This window comes from Anser anser (assembly GCF_964211835.1).
Source record: "Anser anser genome assembly, chromosome: 7".
NCBI lineage: Eukaryota > Metazoa > Chordata > Aves > Anseriformes > Anatidae > Anser > Anser anser.
Window position 1 is genome coordinate 10,053,739 of NC_139727.1, and position 23,911 is coordinate 10,077,649.

The following is a 23,911-nucleotide window of genomic DNA, read 5'->3' on the forward strand; positions in this document are numbered from 1 at the left end:
ATGAAGGGCTTTTACTGTTGTTTCATCACTGTGCTGGAAAGGAATACGTCTGGTCTATTTTTAAGAGCTTCATGTCAGAGAAAGAGGTATCTGCTTTTCAAGGCTTTTCAAAATAGAGAGACCTTTGAAACGTACTTCGCTTTATCAGCTCACAGTGCTCACGCAAACAGAAACGAGACAAGGAAGAACAGGAAGGTCAAACTCGCATAAACACACTGTTGCACATGTTAACTGCCAGGAGAAAGAGCAACATGCATCTGAACTGAATACATTATGCAGAGAAGCCAGGAGATGCTATTCTGCCAAAGTCAAATTTCTCTTTGGTGCAGGCTCCCATGTGATAAAACTTAGAAGTACTGTTTCCTTATAGTAATGTAAGAAGCATAAGTTAAAATGGATTATTATGAATCTGCCGTGCTGTGTTTAACAACAAAGGCAGAAGGAGCTTCACTATTTTTTGTTTGTTTTACCTTACAGCTTAATGAAATTAAACATTTTTTTCTACTTTTATCAGCAAATAAATAAATTTCCTATCACTATCATTCCAATAAAGCACAACTTCTTTTCAAGAATCCCATTTGCTACTGCTGAGAGGAAATCCACCAGAACTTGACCTCTTTTTTTTCTTTTTCATAGGTAGTAGTGAGTATCTAAATCTGACACTAAATGATTTTAGAAAGAAAAATTTCAAGTCAACCCATTTTCTTTGAAAAAGCTATTTGAAACCTCTGTGGGGGACAGATATTTTTAATGGGGTAAATATAGAAATGCAATTTTAAATTCCCTTTATCTCCCCCAAATGATTGGGATTCATTTCAATAAATCCAGTATTTGGTACACATGAAAGATCTCTTTCTCTCTTAACACAAGCCCTGGACACTTCAGTCCATTCTTTGATTGTGCTGCTTCCTGTATCAGTGCTCCCTAATTCTCCTTGTGTAATTCAATTTCGTGAAGGTAAAAACAAACTGGAGTGCTTCTTCATTTATGCAGATTAAGACTACTGTATACCTGTGGGAGAATTGCAATGAAGCAGCACCCCACAGCCCCATCTCAGGTTTCATCACTGATGTGTAATCTCAGCTTTGTTTGCAGAACTTCTCCATCTCTGCACTGACAATAGTCAAGGTCTGGGGGAGAAGTTATGCCGTCTGGCCCTATCTCTAGTGGAAAGAAGCATTTGCATTTGCAATGGAAAGAAGGCATGATTTTAGAACCTGATCTCTTTGACATCAAAGGTTGAAGAAGATTAGAAATGCTTAGATTTGCAGTTCATTAAAAAAAAATAAATCACCCTGTATTTCACCCTGTAAAAGAATTAGTTTTCTCAAATTGTGTGCCTTGTTTCTCTTTTTAGTGTATATTTACATTTGTATCTTAGTGCATTTTGGTAGTTCTATGAACTATTTTTTTTTCCAATTAGTCCCTCTGGGACTATTCTATTAAAGTCTTTTTGGCAGTTAAAATATATAGATGATATCATTAATCTGATTAAAGCGTATGTACAAGTTTATAAGATGAAATGTGATAACGTAGCACAAGATACAATTCCTAATCTAATTATTTTCATTATAAATACAATTACATTTTCAGTTGTTGCTCGTTTAACCTTTCTAAATTTTTCCCATCTCTGAGACAAATAGGTTTTTCATTAGATGTGATCTACTGTTGCAAGAGGCAGTTTTCTTTTTCTTTAGGAGTAATAAAGTAATTGATGAATGAGGTGGACAGAGTTATTAGCAGAGAGATACATGCCTTTTACCTCTCTATGACTTGTCTGAATTCCAACAGGTAAAGACAGCTCAGTTAGTAGAGCTGTTCATTTTCCCAGGGGAATGAGCAGTTGAGGTCTCAGTTTATTTTCCAGTGGACAATAGTTTTACTGAAAAATCATGATAATCTATGGTGTTGTAAATGGTGCCAGGAAAAGGAGCCATGAAATACTATTTCATTGCTAGAAGAGCCACAGGAATGATTTTAAAGACCTGCTCTGTTCTGCTTTACTGCCAGGCTACCATCACTGGCATCTTGTGACTACGCTAGAGTGGCTTTTGCATGGGAGCACAATGGGCAAAGAAATAAGCTGATGCCTTAAGAATTGCAAAGTGAAAATATTAAAAATAATGATGAGGAAGTGATTCAGGACAGGAATTCAGGGTGAAGAAAAGAGGTTTATTTTTGAGGGGAAAACAACAGCCTCCTGGGATTTTACATAGGCTCATTCTAGTCTGGTACAGTTCTCCAGGGAAGCTATTGTGTTTTGAATAGTAATTGGGCTGTATGTGATACCACTTCTCCTCTTGTCCACCCTGAGTGAGTGAGCATGGAGATATTGTGAGCTGCTGGAGACAGAACATAAGGGAAATGCTGGCTTTGAAACTCACTACCCCCCAGGAGTTCCCGTACCTCTGCTATGGCTGCGAATAATCAATAGATGATGGTTTTTCTCTGCATTTTCATGTTGCTTCCCAGACACCACTGACCTGAGCTAATGCAAGCAGATGTAAATCTAGATCCCTCAGGGTAGTAATTCAAAGTAATTCAAAGTTGAATGTATTGACATAAATTAAGAAAGACTTAATTCATATGGCTTGTATCTGTACAAAGATTTGTACATATCTAACCCAGGGATTTCTTGATCTCTTGGTTGGAGGAGTGGGTCTGGAAACTAAAATTCTGCTCTTTCTAACACTGTCCGAGCACAATGTGTGTTGTTTTACTTTGTGTTTGGTTCTAATAATTTACTTTCAGATCACTTTTAGATGCACTTTTATTTATTCTTCAAAAACTCAACCCTACAGGCTAACTGGTTGAAAGGCTGAGATACAACACAGTATTAGATAAGCAATGTAGAAAAACATAGGGAAAAATCTAAAGGTAATGATTAAAAGTTTGGCCTTTTTTTTTTTTTTCCCCTAAAAGAGCAGTAAAAAAAAAACACTCAGTATTAGAAAAGAGGACCATAGAGAATATCAGATTACAGCTGTGATATGAGTCCCGATCCAGCATTCAATGCTGATGCTGGGTAAAACCTCAGTGACTAATTTTGTAAAGATTAATAGATGGTATTAATTCTTCTAATGCCTAGGAAGCAACTTGAATAAGGCCCCCTCCTGCACAAACCACTTATCCCAGAATAGTTGGCAAGATCTACAATTGAATCCTGACAAGACAATAGTTAGTGCATCACTGGGAGTTTTCTTTCTGGCATGCAGGACAGTCACTGGCATCTGCTACTTCATGGGTTCCCTTGAGTACTGCTACTGTGGTGGACCCTGATTTTATTTTTTTATTTTTTTTTTCTCCTTCCTGAGCAAAAGGAGCATCTGCCAACGTATGCATACTTTCTGAACCTGGGGGCCCCTTTAGCTTGTCCATGGAGTGGCAATGGATAGATATGAAGCACCTAGAATGAAAGATGAGACACTGGCAGATATCCCTTTAGTTTTATAACTTGAAAGGTGTCTAATTAGGAAGAAAAATACAAAACAGAAGGAAGAATGAAGAGTTAGTAATAATGAGAAGGGTGGAAAAAAGAAGCAGGTGTTCAGTGACTCCTATGAAGAATAGAAATATGAAAGCAACCGTTCAGGAATAGTCAAACTCTTTTGCACCTTTTTTCACTGCCAGTATGCTATTGTAAATAGCTGAAGGGAAGGCTTTCTGAAAGAAACAAGTATGGAGTACAAGAGAACAAGAAGCAATATTCATGAAGCATTTAACGATAAAAATGATCAACAGGCTTCCTAACGAAATGTCTCATCCTAAATACTAGAAGTTGTTTGAAGTCTGATGGCTTCTGGTCTCTCTCTTCTTGCTCACTAAAAATGTGGTTGCCTAAAGATAGCACCTTATCCAACAGGAGTGAACTTCAAAAACTTTCAAATGTTTCCAGAGAGAGTTTGTTTTCTTTCAAGTTATGCCAATTAGTTTTGCTATTATAATTATTTTAAAAAGGGTCTATAGGTCCAAAATTACATCTTAGATTTTGTTGTGGTTCACAATATTTAGATCCTCAAATGTGGAGGAGTAAGGAATAGAAATTTATATGAGATGACACTGATATCAATCATCCTCTAGGAATACTAAAAATAAATAAATAAATCATTAGAAGTAATCCCTGACTATTAACTCGAGTAAAACATCTGTTAAATAATCTCATCCTGTGCACTGATTCATTCAGTTGTCAATCTGAGGTCATTCCGTATTAGTAGAAGGTGTAGTAGCTGAATGTTCTGAATACTTTGACCAAGCCCAAACTCAGAACACTGAAGTTTGAACACAATCTGCTAGAAGACGACACTATTTCCAGATAAAGAAATCTTAAGAAGTCTCAGCACGAATGCTGATAAACTCCATATATATATTAGAAATGTTTATTTATGTTTAGAAATATTTCAAAAGCTCTTGAAACAGCAGCCCTTCTTTCTAGATGAGAAATGTATGCTAAATAATAATCCTACCACAGAAAAAATTGTCACCCCAGGCTTTCAAGGCTAACTCCCTGGGTGCTTTCCTAAGCTGTGGTCAGACAAAAAAGTAGAGCAGCAAAAGTTTGGGTTTAAGCACTCTTCATGCTCAGTATTTCCGAAGATTGGTGCTTGTGTAAGGGTACAAGAAGACTTCAGGGCCAGTCTCCTTTACTGTGAGGGAGGTCAGGCTGGCTGTGCTACTAGACAGACTGGACCATGCTCAGAACTTCTTGAGGTATGATGATCCCAAAGATAGACTGATGCTTTTTATTTAGAGAGATGGCTTCCAGATAATTAATGGCATCTGATTCCAACAGATACTTACAATTAAAACTAATTAATTTGAAAGATACAGAGTTAGTTCAAAGTAAAAATATGGAAGGGGTAGCACAAGAGTAAAGTTAGCAGTTTTTTCATGTAAACTTTGCCTTGTTCAAGAAAATCCATGTCATTATAGTCTTTCCTACTAATTTTTAGGTTTCTGCTGTGCTGACATATCTACAGAACCATGGTAAAAGGCTGAATCATAGTTTGTTTGCACAGTGTTAATCTCAGGCCTCCAGGTTTCTTCTGAGGTTCTCGTGAGAGACTGGGAAGAATTTTATTTTTTTGATCTTGATATACTGTATGGCTTTGGGGGTATTATTCCTACTATCCTCTGCAGCACTAGGATTTGGCTTCAGCTACAGGTAGGATTTTGGCAAGGTACACCATAATCTGCACTTGATGTATTATGTTTTCCACACAAGAGAAAATCTGACTTCTGTGGAGAACATGAGTTAGTAAGCTGACAGAAAGAGCAAAGAGCATGAAATTCAGATGTGTTTTGTTGGTGTTTTGCTAATCCACTTAGCATTAAAACCAGGCACAGATATGGAGCCAGGTGGGAATTTTCTCTGCATCAGATCATGAGCAGGTATTAAGGTTTGTTTTCTACCCTACTCTACAGAGAGAGTCATGATCCTTTAGCAGGCTCATGTGAGAGCTTTACTGAGGAAAGCTGCTGCTGTTATAGGGATGTTAGCCCCACTATTATTACCTTGCTATCTATCTGTGTGAAATGGCAGCATGTCTGAGTAAGCCTTTCTAATGGGCACCAGGATGTATTTTGTCTCTTCAGCTGTGTGACAGTGCCTGGCCCTGCCTACAACAGCCCTCGCTGGCATTTTTAACAAGTGGCTGGAGCCAGGATGCCACAGGCCACAGGCCCCATGCTCCTGCAGCAGCACAGGCCGCACAGCTCTGAGCGCACCCAGCAGGCGCATGGGGCAGGCCGAAGCCTTTGCCTTGAGGCTGGCAGAGTTTCTGTGTGTAAAACAGACACTGAGTAGATCTTTACCAACACATGCCTGGTGGCTGAGTGTACCAAGCAGCAAAACACAAAAGCCTGTGTGGTGTTGTGTGGAAACTTAGGAAGGAGCAAGACTACACAGGGAGAGTTGTGACAGAATGTCCAGTAATGGCTGAATATAGAAAGGCCATAAAGGGGAACTCCTCCTGCACACAGCCTTAAGTGTCGTCCTCATAATACCAAGTATGTGCCATATGTTTTTGTTGTGAATGATTTATACTTTCATTTGAGAGAAGCAGTAAAGAAGGGAAGGACCGCACAGTCAGTGACAGTGAGCCCATTGTGCTCAGGCTGCCACCAGAATATAGGCTCAGGGACTGCATGGAGGCGAACTGTCTGCTTTCCAAGATAAAGCTCAACAGTTGGATATGTCAGCTTTCACAGTCAGGTGCTTATTAATCACCACTCCTTCTCCAAGCTTTGCTTAATGTTTATGTTGGCCATGTCAGCAAGACCCCTTTGGCTTCCAAAGGGCTTTGCCAGAGCGGCTCCGGTTCCTCTCCTTGGCACGAGCCAGTTCTACCAGCAGCTCGGCGATCAGGCTGCTGCCGCAGCAGGGCACATGGCACGGGCAGGCCATTTAAACCTGGCTGCGGCCACCCACGCCTCTCCCTCAGCCAGGGGAGAGCAACCGAGTCATGCTGGGCTGCTACAGCCTCACGGTTTCACAGTGGTTTCATCTTGGAAACTCCAATGCATGAGGCCTCTTGGGAAGGGCTGGCAGTTCACAGAATTGTAGGGGATGGAAGGGACCTCTGGAGATCATCGAGACTAACCCCTCTGCTAAAAGTAGGTTTCCCACAGTAGGTTAGGCAGGAAAGTGTCCAGGAAGGTCTTGAATATCTCCAGAGAGGGAGACTGGGCAGCTTGTTCCAGTGCTTTGTGACCCTCACTGTAAAGGAATTCCTACAGGAAATTCCACACAAACGTGTGTTCCAGTTTTTGGTCACTGCTTCTTGTCCTATCGCTGCACACCACTGAAAAGAGCCTGGCCACTTGCTTCCTGTACTTTAGTTATTTATAACCATTGATCAGATCACTTCTCAGTCTTCTCCAGGCTGAACAGACCCAGGTCGCTCGGCCTTTCCTCATATGGGAGATGCTCCAGGCCCTTAATCATCCTTGTGAGCCTCCTCTGGACTCTCCCTAGAAGATCCCTGTTGGAGTGGTGTGACTGGATTTAAGAAGCTGTCGCGTTTGGTGGCAGTAGGGCCCAGTTGCGGGCACCGCAGGCTGCTGGTGCTTTCAGCAGCATTGTAAGGCTTTTGTTGCACCCTGCTCGTGTCTGAGGTGCTGCTGCTGCGAGTTGGCCTGTGCCAGTCAGTTAAATTAAAACCATTTTGATACTGAGGGTTTATTTTTCCTCCCGGATGTCTTGTCTGGGACTCCTCAAAGAATTGCTTATTGGGTCTTTTGCTGGTTTATTGCTTGTGCTGCACTGTCTAATCTGTCATAAAGGCCAAGCACGCTGGTAAAGCCCCTAAGCCTGACTGATCTGCTCCTCAGGCTTGGCTGCAACTATGGCCTTTGGCCTTTTCTTTGCTTGAGGCTGCTGTGTGTGTTTCACGGGCATTGCACGCAGTGGTGTCAGACGAAGAGTCTGGATGCTGCTGTGGAGTGGGACACAGATGAGGGCCAGTAATGGGAGAGCAGAGACTGCAGTACCTGGGCAGCCCCTTTGCATCCTCTGCTTCCTCAGTACAACTCAGTCTGCAGTCACAACTAGCTTCAGACACTCTAGCCAGCAAGATTCTTCTGTACTGCATAATTTCATTGTAAATTTTGCCCAGCATAAATTCCAAATACGGACTTCTTTGTTTTGTCAGGTGGTAGAAGGCATTTTTCTTTTTTTCCCCTTTTTTTTTTCTGGCTTTATTTTGTGAGCTTTTATCTTAATGTGGGTCTACTTCAAAAAAGTCCTCAGATTTTGAATATGAAAGTAACATCTGGTTTGTTTTCAATTCTGTTGCAAGCAGCAAATGCAAATAAAGTTTTGTATTTTGACAAAGGACTCTTGGATTGTCATTCTAATGAAAGTTGCCTACATCCCAATTATCCTGATGTCAGGGATTTGCTGGATCTTGTTTCAGCTGAATAAAAAAAAAAAAAAGGCAGAAAATTTGCTAAACATTTCAGCCTGAAACTTATCCCTCCATTTTTAATAGCACTAGCTAATCTGCAACTTGCAGTTTCTTCACTTACATATTTAAAGTCTCCAGACAATGTATAAAATCTCTTTATAGGTCTCCAGCATTGATCGTATCAGACATGGACTATTACTGATATACTGACACCAACCTCTTCACATGTATGCTGAAAGGTTAATGAAAAGCTCTGAGGAAAAGTGGCATGAAAAGGAGCTGCTAACCTAAAGGTGCTAGGAGAATCTATGATGAGATCTATGGTGAGAAAATGGAGAACAAAGTATTGGGATTTTTTTGTTGTTGTTGTTATGTCCCTTTATTTTAACTTTAGCAAATAATAAGGTTTTGATAGAGTTGTCTTCCTTAATTTGCGTGTGGCTTTGAGAATTCTGCCTAGAAATTAGTCCTAGAAAAATACCTTTGTGGGAAGAGGTGCCGTTTTCTGAAGCAGATACAGAACTTCACAGAGAGATTTACTTATTGAGTTCCCGTATGCACAATTTTTTCCCAGTATTTTTAAGCAAAAATCTGAGATAAATAGTTCAATATGTAGGATAAGATCTGTTTCACAAATAAGTGATAACTCCCAATTGGAGTGGGATGTCTGAATAGCAATACATGATAGAACATGGCAGCAAGGCCAGACAGAGCTCCTGCTTTAAAATCTTGGAGGAGACTCGCTGTTTGGTTGAAAATGCTGACTAGAGCTGTTCAGAAATTCATTTTTCAACATTTTTCTCTGAGCTTTTTAATGGGGTAACTTTCTTGTGTTATCAAAGTGTCTATCATGTAGATTACCTGACATAAAAACAAAGCTGCCTTCACTGTAAAACTCTTATCTAAATGTGTCCATCTATGTGTTTATGAAAAGCTTCCCTTTTTTCCATTGTATGGACAAAAGATTTTGTTCTTCAGAGATCAAATTTACTTTTTCTCCTTTACATTTATTTGCATTTTGAATCCTCTGGAGAAGAACAGCAAAAGTAAATGTGAGAAGGGTGATGGAATTGTTAGATGTGTTAATTCATTATACTATGATTCTATTATTCTATTTTAGGGTGTTTTGTGTCATTGCAGTATTGCTTTAAGAAATGTGATGACCATAAGTGTTGTAGTACTCAGGGGTGATGTAACAGATGCACTGCTATCAGCTTACTTTTTCTTTTGAATGACCTGACATGATATCATTTCTCTTTCCTGAATGAATAATTCTCCTAAAGAACCTAGTAAGAACTGTGAAAAGGGGCTTCACTGAAAAACATTAAAGGGAAGTACTCATGGGCTGCAACTGGCAAACAAGCAAGGGCAGAGGATCAATTTGCTGTAGCATTGGTGATTGCTTTCTTTCCATATTATGTTCCCTACAGCTGACACGAATTGATTAATATTTAATTTCTATATAAATACCACCTTTACAAATCAAGTTGAATGTGCTATAGCTATTGAAGTAGAGTGCAATGAACTGGTTAAATAACGAAAAGCTTTCCAGGTCAGTACAAAAAACAGGATGTTGTGATCTGATATCTGTGAACATGCTTGAAGGCGGTATAAATGACGTTCTCCACACATGGTCCTGACTACTTGGGAATCCGAGAGAAGGGATTACCATCCTGTTGCACGTGGAAGAGGTCTGCCTCTTTACACAGTTGGTCAGACAAAGCTTCTTACACTCATTATTTAATCATTTTGCTTATAAACAATGCTTACTATTTCTTACCCATGTGGTATCTGCAAACAAGCTGGGCTGTAGAGTTTTCCATAGCTTCCAGGTTTCTGAGTGCATTTGGTTGTGTGGATCCACGTGACACTTGTACAGGTTGTGTTTAGATTGTGAAGAACCAGAGCAATCAAAGCAAACACCCACTGAATTTTTGGTGTTACAGGGCTAGTTACAGGATGGGGTGGGGGCTCAATATAGCCTGATATGGTTGGTCCATCCTGTTAATTTTCTTAAAGTCAAATTCTCTGTCTGTTTTACTTCATTTTTAAGTGTAATGCTTATGCTTTATAGAGAAAATTTACCAAAAATGTCATTTTGGTCAAGGAAGTACAGAGTTATACAGTACAGTAAAAGAAGTACAGTAAAATATTTTGTACATTCAAATAAATGATGTGTTGCCCTTTAGCAATTGTTGCCACTACAAGTCAACATAATAGGAAGATTGGCTGATGAAAAAGTTTCATTGCAGTGGCATAAGAATTGTTCTTGGCCTCTGCTGCAAGAGATATAGCTATTTTAGCCAGAGAGCTCAAGCAAAAGACGTTGGCATGCACTTATGCCTGAAGCTCCACAAAGCCTTTTAAGAGATCTTGCTATTTTCAGTGATAGTCCTATAGTCTCTTCTCTACACAGCTCTGTCAGAAGTGTCTGTGTAGACAAGGGCAGTTAAAAGCCTGTCCAGCAGCATGCTTAAATGCATGAAGAACATGACTTAGGTTATGTTGTGCTAATTTAGCTGTCTGTCTTTTAACAGTGTGCCAAGTGAAACAATAAGAGGTAACTGGACCTAAAAAAGTACAGAGTTTGTTTGCTTTCTTCTCTAATAATCCAGCCAAACAGTATAGTTGTGTTAAAGAGGACTTACCTAGAGCAATGCCCAGCATTGTTAACAGATGTTTGGCAGGCATGTGAGTTCTTCCAGCTTCCTTTTTCTTGCAATTTTCATATTGCTGTTGGACCACTCAGAAGTACTCTTTTTAATACTTTAAGGTTGATGGGAAAATACTGTTCATAAGCCTTTTTTTTTTCTTCCTATTGTGTCAAAATATGAGATAGGCAACCCTTTTTTGCTGAATAATCATGAAAATACATTTGAATCTGAAAAACGGGGTTTGGAGATGAGCAAGAATAGCACCATCAAATGTCTATTTAGTGCATTTCATTTCTTTCCGAAAACTTTAATCCTGCATATTCCATTTTTCCCATATTAGTGAGTAATCCTGTATCCTTTTAATGCATCTTTCCAGAAATTCTAAGCTCTTTGGTTGTGCTCAGATACATTTGCTAAGACATGGGGAAGAATGACAGTAGGATGGATAGGTGTTGATGGAGCATAGCTGTGGCAGAGAAGGGCAGGTTTTACTGTTAGAATGAGAACAAAATACTTCGAAGCTCTTTGAAAATACTGACAAACATTCCACTAGTTGTGGAAGCCCAGTGTGAGAACAAAATTCACAGCCAAGTGTATAATATAAAATTTGAAGTTTTTTTTTGCTACAAAACTTCGTATTGTTCTATGTAGCTCGTGGCCATGAAGTGAACTTGCTGGAGGAGAATAATCTCTGCCATCATACAGCAAAGTCAATAACTCAGAATTGGCAGATGACATCAAAACAAAGGTGCTGTGCTCTTACTGAGTGCAAACAAGTTGTCTGGCTGACATTTGGGACATTTTTTTGCTGCTTTGAAGGACACAACAGAATTTCAGGTATGGAGTGGAATGACAGGTGTCAAGTGAGCTTTTCTTTCACTTAAAATATAAATATACCATCTGCACAGTGGTCTCCAGAGAGTTAGGCTCCAAAGGCTCTAGATTGATTTAGCTTTTGTGTGCTCACAGAGTAAGCTGAGCAGGCTTGAACGGTATACTTAGCAAGCTGCGGAAAGCCGACAGTATTTAGCTTCCACCCAGTCTAAATCACCTCATGCCTGGAATTGTTCTGTACATCCTCACTCCTGTCTACTAACCTGTCCTTTTAGCTTTCCTCCTTTTGCTCAACAACTTAAGGGTAATGCAGCTCAGCAGGAATGACCATTATCTTTGCTTAGCCCCATACCTTCACAGGGTGTTTTCTTATGGTAAATAGCTAATATCTGAAAGCAATCCCTGAACTCTTTAGTCAGACTTTTATTTCCTATGGTGCACTGTGCTGGCTTTCTTAGCAAGATCTGTTATCTTCTACGTAGCAAGAGTCTTTAATATGTGGCATACATGTATTTTAAAAATTCTGTTTACCTGTACACTCACCAGGATTTTGGGCTCCTTTTTGGTGATTTGAGATGTGCAGGCAGTAGACCTCAGCCTTATAGTAAGTGTGGTTTATAACAAATTGTGATCAGAAAAAAAAAAAAAAAAGTCTCTAGACTGTAAACCCTTGTCTTGGTTGTCCTGACCATGGAGCTCCATCTGCAAAAGAAGCAGGTGGGAAAATGGCAACCCTGAACCAGGAAACTGCAGCAAGTCAGTTATCTTTTCATGGTTCAGACACTAAAAATATACTGAACACCAGCTGCTTGCCTCCTGTAAATAGAGGCAAAAGATGAGATTAAAACTGGCCATCAATTCTAGTAAAGAAATATCGAAGCATCTGTCAAATATTTGACTCTTATGGAATCAAACTTTGTTCACTCTGGCGCTGCTGGAAGAGCATCTGGTAAAACAGAGCAGAGCCTGGAACAGCGTCAAGCAAAGCCTTGCTCCTGGAAGGGATCTGCTATGGCTGGCAACTGGCCCCCCGCAGCCTCACTCGGATCAGTGCTCCTCTCCGTTAGACCAGCCAAAAGAGCAGCACGCAAGCCTGCAGCTCATGCAGACTCCCAGAGCAAGTTTAGTATTTATAGCAGTGAAGATATTCTGGTATTTTTTTCAGGTGGCTTACAAATCATTATATTCTTAGAAATTAGGTGTGTAATACTAGAATGACTAAGGAGCACAGCTGTAAGCTGCGTGGCAGCTTCCATGGAAGTTGTCACTTTGGGAGTGAGTATTGTGATGAATACGTGGGAAACTTCGGTGGTTGTTTATTTCTGCTGTGTGAAAGGCCCAAACGTAGCCTAAGATTTGCATCATGATGTGAAAGTGTAAAATGGGGAGCCAATCAATCTTTTTATTTTCCGTTTTATTTATCTTACAAATTATAACACTTTTAGCATAGTCACATATTAAATCCTACCTCGTTGTATTGGCAGAAGATGAAAGCAGGAGTATACTCTTGTATTCACGGCTGGCTGAGCTCTAATCTTACTTCCAACAATGATGTTTCATGGGAGTATTGTTCACCTTCCCTGATGCACCTCCTCTTGTCTTTAAAAGGGAGATCAAATTTTTTGTCCCATAAAGTTGTACTGAAAATTAATTGCTTAATGTGCTATGTATGCACTGCTTTGAAAATAATGGCTTATAGGTGATGAACATTATTACCAGCTAAGTATTATTAATGTAATGAGTTCTAATTAAAGGAACTATGGGGAGACAAAAAGATGTAGTGTGTGATCCTCCATTTTGGGTGGCATAAATGCTGCAGTCATAAACCTGAAATAGTATGGTGAAGAAGCAGCTGTAGGAATTGCTGGGTTTGTTGTTTCATGTGAGTTGTTTTGTTTTGTTTTTTAATGGTATCCCTTTCATCACTATAACCTAACGGTAAGCTGAGTAAATTTTAGCGTCAACTCTGAGGGAGTTATACCTGTAAATAGAGCCAGACAGGCAGAGTTTGACATAAACAGAAATGAAGTAAGGATCATACACATCTCTGCGCAGTGGTGTCAGGCAGCATTGTGAGCTGTATTCTGTGACCACAGAGGTAAATGGTGCTGAATTCTGTAGTGGTGTCTTTTGTCACAAACATGTCACAAATGTTTAACATGTTAAATTAATGGAATTTATTTAAAGATAAATATCTTGTTAACTGTGAATATGTGTGAACAGGTCCCTGTTTTAGGGTAGGAAATGGTCCGGCTGATGATCATATTCATATTCAGAGTTAGTACCCAGCCTGGCGATGAATGTTGTGATTTATGAAAGATGATGCTCTAAGACTAAATTTCTGTGGAATTGGAGAAGTTCTGTGAATTCACAATCTCAAAACTAGAGTAGCAGAATTGCTCAATCTGGGCATAAAAAAAAAGTGTGAGTGTTGAAAAGTTGGCTCGAACATCTGCCTTCCTCAAAGCTTTGCACTGAGTTTTCATTTGCTAAAAATTTCCTCCTCAGGAAACTGCAACCTGTTGTGCTGGGTTGCAGTCTGAAACTCTTCCAGAAATTTAAGACAGACCATCCTCTAAGCCATAAACATAGAAAATCTCATTTGCTGAAGCATTTTTGTCCTGGTGCCACATTTTTAGTACTGTCTTTGACATGACACTTGGTGAAGACTACACTGAATATCACAGCCAGCTCCTGTAGTATTCAGTGATCAATGCAGTTTTTGCATTTATTGTAAATGACGTGTTGATAGCTCTATGGTACCTTGCTATTAAATTACCTCAATCCTCTTTTACTTTAGTGAAGTTCTGTTTTAAAACTCTGCATTGCTAAGCTGAACTTCAGTGAAGTACATTTGTTGTCTGACTTCAGTTTGCGCAGCTCATGTTTTAATTGACTTTAAGCTTTCTTAGCATTGTTGGCTTTCTGGTGCACTGTGTGATTAATTTAGGGGTTTGTCTTGGAAGAGGAGATGTGGATTAAAATTTTCTCAGCCAGAGGAGCAAATTTTGTTTGCCCAGTTTTCCTGCAAATGTGGTAGCTGAATTCAGTGTCTAACCTAGTCCTTTTGGCATGTGTAGGTATGCTCAGATAACAGTGATTCAAAAGAGTCCTTGGTCCTTAAACATACGAACTCTTGGTTTATGGATCTTAACAGAGCTTAGCTATCATGCTGCTCAGTCCTGCCAGCAGGTCTGGGCATCTCTACAGGCATGGGGGCCTTTAAAGTAAGGAGGTATTTGATCTGAGGGAGTTCAGGTTAGAGACTGCCTGATTCGGGGAGGGATGCCTAAATTTCAGACAAGACATTTTTAGATCTAGCCCAGAGAGACATGACTTCACTTAACTTCCCATAAATGTGGCTTGTTTCCATCATACTTATTGATATTGAGGTTGGAGGACTTATTGATCCGTAGTTCCCTGTTTTGCTGAAATAGTTTTTAACATGTCAGGGCAAGATTTTCTCTTCATCCACTCTTACCTACCACAAATAACTTAAACTACATTTGTTTCTTGAAACAAGACAGTGATTTGTGTTCTTTCATATCTCTAAAGAAAATCAATGATCTGTATACCATTTTTCATATCACCTGTATTTCTTCCGTTTATGAATACTCGAGGTCTGATTTTGTTGCTTGCCTTTGTGGTCCAACCTAGGCTGCTACATAGGACACAGGGATTCCTTTAGAATGAGAGGCTCTGGATCTTGTTCTAGCTTGCATCAATTGTTTTAAGTCTAAAACATTTTATACCTGCTCTTAAGTACTTTAGTGAGCTTTTTTCTTATTCATGGTCTGAATTCATAGTTACTTTTTTGCTCTGCTAGCAGCAATGTTTTGGCCACGCTTTTGGTAAGAAGTGTCTTACATGCAGTTTCATGTAATTGAGGCTTCTTTGTTCAAAGAAGCTTTTACCAGAGTAGTCCAAATTTCATCAATCAATAAAGACCATGTGGTACAGCAGCAATTCCAAGTAGTATTCATTTTATAAACTATGATCTGCTATAAATGTTCCCTCAGTACTATGCCATCGAATGTTTTCCTGCAAATGTAGCACCGAGCTTTTCTCTGACATTACTGGATGTTTTGTTCAGGCTCTGAAATGCAGTATCGTGTGTCCATTGCAGTGATTGTAAGGGAGTACAAATTCTTTTGTTGCTTGTCTACTTTTAGCATGAAACTGTTGGATTCATACAAGGGAAAGAATAAAGCATAGTAAAATTATGTGAATGTAAGTGCATTTATATAATATCTATGAGGTCTGTCATGGTTATCAGCTAAACTGTTTTGATGAGTAACAGAACACTGAGTTTTAAAATACTTTTAAATAAACTTTTCTATCACAGTTAAGAAGTGGTCGTGGGTTACACGTGACTTCCATGAAACTTTTTTATTATTGTCACATCTTGATTAATTATAGCAATGCACTTTTTTCTGTCATGTTTTTCATATCAGGAATATTTAGCAGTTAGCTATTTCGTAATTCCTTCCCAGATCAATTACTGAAGCCTGGGGATCGAACAGAAAATTTAGAGATAATAAAGGCCTCAAGCATTGATATTTCTCAACTCTAACAGATTCTTTTTCTCTGGCAGAGATTTTTCTCTGAATAAAGCTTTTGTCTTGCAATGGTTGTGTAAAGAGTGCTGTTCCTGATGACAGTGCTTGCGGTGTTATCCCTGACTAATTCAGGATTTATGTACTGATTTTTAAGGTTGTCTAAGTACAGTTCCTCCCGCAAGGGAATGAAATAGGCCAATGAGAGATTTCCTGACCTTAGCCCTTTCCTTCATATTTGTTATCAAGCAGCATTTCTAACCTGGAAGAATTTTCCACAGCATTTGAAAGCCAGGGTTGAGTATACTTTGGAGCTCTGTGTAGGTGAATTGCTAGTGTTTTGACAACATGACTTATGTGCTCAGAAGAGATCTAATCAGTGTGCTCTTAAAGGCAAGCTGGAAGCTCACAAAAAACGTGTCTGGTATCACCATTGCTCTGGGACTTGACGTTCATTGGTAGTAAGAAACAGTTAAAATTATCTGCTGTGGATTGGGTGATTTAGTAATGTACTACAGTGCAGTTACATCTGCGAGACCATGAATTAACAGCTCCTTCAACCTGAATAGCGCTGCAATTAAGAAATAATGATAGCCTGTAAATACTGCGTCTGAGTGTCTTGCCTAGTATGTGCCTACTGTCACAACAGCTAATGAAGAATTTGGTAATTCCATCTCTGGTTTTTGGGAATGTAATCAAATCCAAATCCCATGAGATGGAGGATTTAGGGGGACTGATGCATTAGGCCTTGTTGTTCACATCCAAAGACACCTTATAACACTGGTGGGTGTCAGGATACTGAAAAACAAGTGAGTAATTTTTTATTACCACCTCACACTCTATAAAGGAATCTGCAAATAGAAGGCAACTATTAAATGGCAATCTCAGAAGAGCTGAATGTGTGATGTGTCTTGCTGCTGTAAAAAGGGGCTGTGGAATCATGTCCCATGCTTCAGGGTAGCTCTAATTCATCACTGATCCGTCACTGTTTTCATGGTAAAATTGTGAGGCTATGATGCCCAGAGCTGAAATATTCTCATGAGCTCAGTGGAGTAATGAATATTGTTAAATATTCATTTATTGCACTGATTCTTGAATGATCTTGTAAGTGATCACACTAACCTAACAAAGTGATTAGATTCTTTTGGTAGGTTTGTGTTAGCCAATTATTTTGAAACAGCTTACTAAAAGATCTCATTTAACATGCAAGTTATTATATTTTATCACTTGATAAATGACAGCTTTCCTTCAAACAGCAGTTCTGTTCTTTCATCAGGTAGCTCATTATAAAGGTCTAATATTGAGCACAATATTTGCAAAAATGTTCTTTAGGATAACATTTACATGAAATTTATTCATATAGCCAAGCTATTTTGGCTGATTTCCATCTGAAACATTATCATACAAGTCACTTTTCTGTGATCACTCGCAAAATTCTTTTTTAATGGAATAATTTAAACTCGGTTTAATTTTATACATTTTTCATTCAGCATTTTTTGCAATATTTAGTTTCCTACCAATATATTCTTTGACCACTGACAGTAGACAGCTGCATATTAGCTTAGACAGCAAGCTAAGAAGTCTGGGGTTTGGATATCAGATATCAAAATTTTGTCCAGTATTTTGGGGACTTTGTGCTCTATTTCTGTATGGCAGTTTAGTATTATCTCTAGTTAGTATTTAGCCCTAGTATTCATTCAGTTTGTTTATTTTTTTCTAGCTTCCAACGTTAAAGATATAACTGGCTTATGGAGTAGGCTGCAGGTACAAGCTGGACCTAGAAAAGGTACCTGATGAGAAAGACTTTAAAGAAAACCTTGGTCTTACTGAGATCCCACATAGGCTTTATCTTCCCTGTCTTATTATGTCAGACTGTGATAACATTTGAAATATAGGTGTATATCGAAGGACGATGATTCAAAAATGCCTTGTTTACATAATTCAGTACAGTAAAACATTGATAAAGGTCTGTATTTTCCCTTTTCTAATGCTCACTTTGGGAGTGACAGTTCCTTGTTAAATAATTGGATTTGTGGAAGGCAGATGCAGAAAAATCTGACAATGATAGTTGTTAACTTCTTGCTCTGTTTTGCTAAGCTTTACCAGGCCTAAAGCAGGCTTTAAAACACAAATGTAACTGCCTGGGAACACTTCTTCCTTTGGCTTTCAATCTTACTTTCTAGGGATCTAGTTTCATAACAGATTGCAAAGAAGGACACAGCAAGACAAAAAGGGACTAGCCAGCCTTGCCATTTCTGAGTATTTTCATTGGCTGCATCAAGTATTTACAATACGTGGTTACAAATCTTTGAAAGAGAATTTGACTCAGAAGTTTACTATGTCTGAAGACCTATTTCATACTGCCATTGTTGACATGGGTCTCTGCTCTTTTATTCTTCCTTTGTGTTGCCTTTCTGCAGTTCTGTGGCCTCTTATTCTTTACTACGTGCAAGCTTCAAAAAAAAAGTTAATATTTAGTCTTTTGATTCAATATTGTGTTTAGGAAATACAAACAGCACGTTTGTAGATTGTATACAAATGCAATATAAATTTTCTTACAGTAGCCTGTAGAGGTCCCGACCAAGAGATGAAGTCTTTCTCTTGCAAGTCTTTTGCAAAGGATTGGTGCCTAATGTCCTACTAATCTAACCAAACAGTATGACTGTAATGATGCAGTGCAGTGATGGGGAAACACATTGGTTGGGGGACAAAGTTACAGCCAATGGAGGACAAATAATAATACTGTAGTAGAATGTCTCTTCCTTTCTGTGCCCTCTTACGTTGAATTGTGGAAGAAACTAAAAGGAACATGGGGAAAACGGCCTTCAGCTGCTAGAGACCTTTCTGAAAGCTGAGTTGGATGTGACACGTTCTTTTCCATGGAGATATGATTATGGAATACATAAATAATTAGGTATGGACTGTGAAGTCAGCATGCCTCAAAAGAAGTTTGGTATGTTTTCTCATGGATAAGACACCTTTGAAATCTTTCTGTTTCTCTTTCCATGTTACTTGGGGAAAAAAAATGCTGAAGAGCATTCGTAACTAAAATAAATTGTGGAGAAAGTGGGAACAGGACCAAGACCTAGTTTCAGACTGTTTTGACCTGAAAAGAATTACTCCTTGAAAATAGCTCAGTGAGAGCACTGTGAAAGTTTTAACTTAATTTTGTATTCATTTCCTAGACAACAAGAGAGGTGTTCAAGCCGTTCAGCTTATGCAGAACACGGGAACAATTCAAATTCCTCTTCAGCTGTGTCAGTCATCTCCAAAGTCGACACCTGCAGCTGTGTTAAATTATAAAGGAGCTCCGAAAATGAGAGGGGATGGACTTATCATTAATATCGTGCAGATTGTAAGACATAAATTTTATTGATTCACTAGTTCTATTTCTAATGGCAAACTGCCCAAAGCCAAAAATGTACTGATAAAAACTTTCTGTAATTCACTGAAACGCCAGCAGCCTGAGAGGACGTGCTGATCTGTACTGCATAGTTCTGCTCCTGTTCAGTGCCATCTGCCAGGATGACCTCCTGTCTCCGATACGCTGGTCCTTCAGGACACGTGTGTCTTGTTGGACTCTAAAGCAAACGCAGATCTCACTATTTTGCAAAACTGTACTGAAAGTCAGGCATATAATACAAAAGTATTATTGCTTTAAAGGTAAGTTTAACTAAGCATCAAATTCCTGAAGTTCCAGGGCTCCCTCAAAGGGACATTTTAATTATGTTCTTGCTGAAGGAAGCTAGTAAAATTACATACTCTTAAATATCTTGTTTGCATTCTAGATAGTTATACCTAGTACTAAATTATTGTACCACATAAACGTGGCAGAACAATGTTGGCATCTGGCATGGACCTGCTATTTGTGAGTTGTAGCTGTTGTAAGCTACAAATTGTCAAACATACTGGCACCACACACTTTCAGATAGGAAGGTGGCTGTCGGTGTGCTACCCCCAAAGCTGACACGGGGAGCTATTAGTCACTAGGAGTCACCTGCTTTTTCTCTAGGTTGTCCTTCAGAAAGTTACTGTTGTGTAAGCCTTCTTGCCAAGAGCTGCTGTGAACTGGTTAAAAACCAAAGTCTTAGCTCCTTAGCTTATGTAAATCAAAGGTGCTTTCAGAGTCATGTGGGATGGGTCCTTCCTGATGTTTTTAATGAAATAACATCTCATCTAAAATCCTGCTCCCTGCTGCTTTGTAACGGCTGACTAATCTTTGATCTCACAGAAGCCACTATTCTTTTGCAGTTCCTCCAGTCCTATATGACTAAGAATTCAGAGATTCCTCTCCGTAACATTTCTAAGAAATAAAGGGTCTAGACTCCTGGACTTTTCCTCTCTGCAAAGAACAGTGTTCTTACTCCTCCATAGTCTTTCCCTCCTTTTTCTAGTAGATATGCCACTCCGTTATCCCTCTTGCTGGTCTCACCTGCTTTTCTGTCACTCTCACCTCTACCATTTCAGTAGTATTAAGCTGCCTCCCACATCTGGCCTGAAAAATACTTTTTACTCCATCTCGCTCACTATTTTATTCCTATTCTATTCACACTCATTATCATACCTGGACAGATTCTTCCAATTAGTTAAATTCTGTTTGCATAGTTGTTTTTTGTTTGTTTCTAAAAGAAATAAAATAGTCCTTTCTCATTCTCACTGGAAAGGGCTAATTCCCATGCCCTTTTATCCTTTGTTGTCCTAGGTTGTCATCTTCATCTTGAAGATGAATTGTCACTGCCTGCATGGCATCCTGCCAAGCAGATGATGATGCAGGTGGGATTAGCCACAAGTTTACTCACTGTGTGCTGGAACATGCACATGATACTCCAGGCAGGGTGGCTTATGATTGGAACGTTTTTACCCGATGAAGGGTCTGGGTGCTAAAGAGGTCTAAAGAGGTGTATGTATTCATTGTGATACATTTGTTCTGTGGAGTTGCACACGGATGAAAGTTTCAGAATCTCTGGTTGTTCTAGATAGGCTTAATAGGTGACACCAGTAGATTCATGTGTTTTCCAGACTAATGTTTAGGAGAAGTACTTTCAAGTGCTACACAATTGAAGAACAATTCAAGAGCTCCTAATGCTTTTGGGAGATAGACCTCCTTGTTCCTCAGAGCTTTCCACTACAGTATCAATATATCATAACTCAGGAAAAATGAGTCTCAAATATTTCTTTTACCTCAACTTGCTCAGCAGTTTAAGGGACTCGAAAGCAGATATTAAAAATGAAACAGTTTTGTAAGAAGGATTTCACATCACACAACCTGGGTGTTATATTAAAACAAAACAAAACAACTGATGCGCAGAATGTGTAGTAGAAATACCTGCGTAGAAAATAAACGGTTGTTAGTATAATCCTAAAAAAACAACCTCACACTCACTGAATAGATACCATTGCCTGTATTTTGAATCAAATGCTCAAGAAATAATATTATAGGAACATGCCTGTCATGGATTTTCTAAAGTAGCATGTGAATATAGCAAAAAAAAAAAAAACTGTAGGGAAAACTGTTCTTTTTTTCTTGTTCTTTTTTTCTTTTTCTTTTTCTTCTTTTCTTATGTTTGTTTTTCTTTTCTTTCCTTGTGTTGGGGATGTTTTAACTTTGGAGAAGTGTCTGCTAATTATGTTGCTGTTATTTTTCAAGGTGAGGATAGAGGAAAGTTGTCTAGTAAGGAATGATTGTCAGCTAAGGATGTTATCTGTGAACCCTGTTCCTGTTGTGTTGGAATCATTCTTGCTCCAGAGGACCTGTGTTTACCAGAAAATAAAACTTTTAGGATGCAGAAAACATTGCAGTCTAGACAAATTCTGCTAGGTTATTCCTGATCAATTCTTCTGACCTGCTACTTGTCATGAGAACACATCAAAGTAGAGCTTCTTTCTGTTTGATGTAAACATTAAATGTAGTTGATAGTGGAAAATTTGTTAGTGCATGAGAAATAAAGCTGAGAAGAAACATGAAGGAAAGCAGTTCCTAAAATGAATGCAGAGCATCTTTCTGGGTCATCAGTCTGTTCTAGACAACAAAGTGACACAGTTTTAATTTTTGCGCTGCAGTACAAATTCACCAACATAATTTAAAGAAAATGCTCAAAAAGACTATTGGAAGACTAACAAAAGCTGTAAACAACATTATATTTTAAGAGAAGTCTTGCTGCCTTCTGTTAATGTGAGCATTTAAAGCAAAATCTTCCATTATTTCATAGATTTTTATGAATGAAAGGCATCTGTTAACCTCTAGCTATCCTTTTGTAGGATATTGTCGATTATTGCACCATTGGCTCTGGTGCTCTGAAAGAGTTGCTGGTATAAACTCACTCTTGTGTTGCTTCTCATAAGCCATTTCAGGACAAGATGATGCTAAAAAGTGAGATCACATTTGTGTCCTAAGAGCTTCCTAATATCAGTATTCATATCAAGAAACCAGTCACCAAGATGAGACTTTTAGTGAATCGAGTTTTAGTCAAGTCTGTACTCGATCACTCAGTGTACTGGGAACCGGGAGGCCACCTGTTACTCATTTCCTGAAACCCTGTGTGTCACTATTAATAGAGAGCAAATATGTAGGTGCTTCAAGAGAAGATACTGTTAGTGGAAAGAGTTTTGAAACTAACCATCAGACTATATATGATGAAGCCTCAGTGAATTTTTGCTAACTTCACAGTTAACACGTACTGCACTGTTTTCCCAGCTGTGTTAGCTCACTGCTTGGTAGGAACAAAAAAGCCACACTGCCAATGCTCTTTATACACTAGTGAGAGCTTCCCAAAGCCTCCTTGCTAGCATCTGAAAAAGGCATAGCATGTTAATTTAGTCTTTGGCCTCTGCAATGCAAAAGTACTTTTACACAGATGGTCTCAGAAGACATCTACAGAGGCAATACATTAGAACGCCATCGGTAATATACCTGTAGAACTATTCCGATATATTATTCTATTTTAAGAATTTGGGACTTGTGTTTGGGAAGATAAGGTTCACTGGTTTTGCTAAAAAATACATTGTTGGAACCTTTAAGGGCCATCAATCAGTGTCTATTGAATTATACTATGCTTTCATTAATTCTCTGGAAGTAGCATTGACTTCAGCAACATACTGGCTATTTAATATTTTTTAGAGAGGGAGATGTTAGTTAGAATAGCACCTACCTATCCATTATCAATAGCTATCCATTGTGATTAGGACATACTTGGCTTTTGCTATTTGAATAGACTTTTTGTCACATTTGTCACAAAATAACTTCTATGGTTTATTTTATATTTTAGAGTATTTTATACTCTAATTAGATACACAGTTAAACAGAAATTATTGGATCTAACTAAACTTCAGAAGACTGCATTAAGGATGAAAAAGGTAAAGTGATAAGTGGATATTTTATGGAAAACTCTAAACAGAAGCACCTCTTCCTGGGGTGAAAAGATCAAAAATGACTTGAAACAGTCCATAAAAGCTATAAAGTCATGTAGAACATGTGGGAAGACAAGCTTATCAAGGTCTTGTCAGCCCTTTATCATAAAGTATACTCAATTTCAGTAAATGTAGGAACAATACTTCTTTTCAGAAGTCTTACATTGTAGATTACATATCCTAGAAGTTGCTACAGGATGATGTGCAAGCACTTTTCTGATTGGTATGCAGCAGTAGTACCTGGCAGTTTCAGAATGAAAGACATCAGAACCCAAATCAAAGTCAGTCTCTGGATCTTAGCTTCAGAATTGACACGCTTGTACATGCATTAGATCTGTTGAAATTTAACTAAGAACAGCTAAAAGGTTTTGCTACAAGATCTGTCATGAATGCAGAGAATGAATTCTAACATTCCTTTTTTTTTTTCAAAATTTAAGAGTACACTAATTCCTTATTGCCTGCAACTTCTGTATGTCAAAATATTACTCCCCCCCCAAAAAATCAAACATCCATATTAAGCTTGTACGAGTAGTCTATTGTCTTCTGTGAGGTTTAC

General features: G+C 38.7%; 1 protein-coding gene across 12 annotated transcripts in view; it reads left to right on the forward strand.

Moving 5' to 3' along the window:
- The window catches only part of LOC310902950 (uncharacterized protein), a 327,410-nt gene that overhangs the window by 60,536 nt on the left and 242,963 nt on the right, over nt 1–23,911 (forward strand). The window contains exon 2 of one of the 12 annotated variants that reach the window (XM_083845354.1): nt 19,134–19,303. The exons of the other annotated variants lie outside the window; for them this stretch is intronic. The gene's annotated coding sequence lies outside the window, so the exon portion shown is untranslated. The remainder of the gene's footprint in view (nt 1–19,133; nt 19,304–23,911) is intronic. 12 annotated transcript variants of the gene reach the window in all.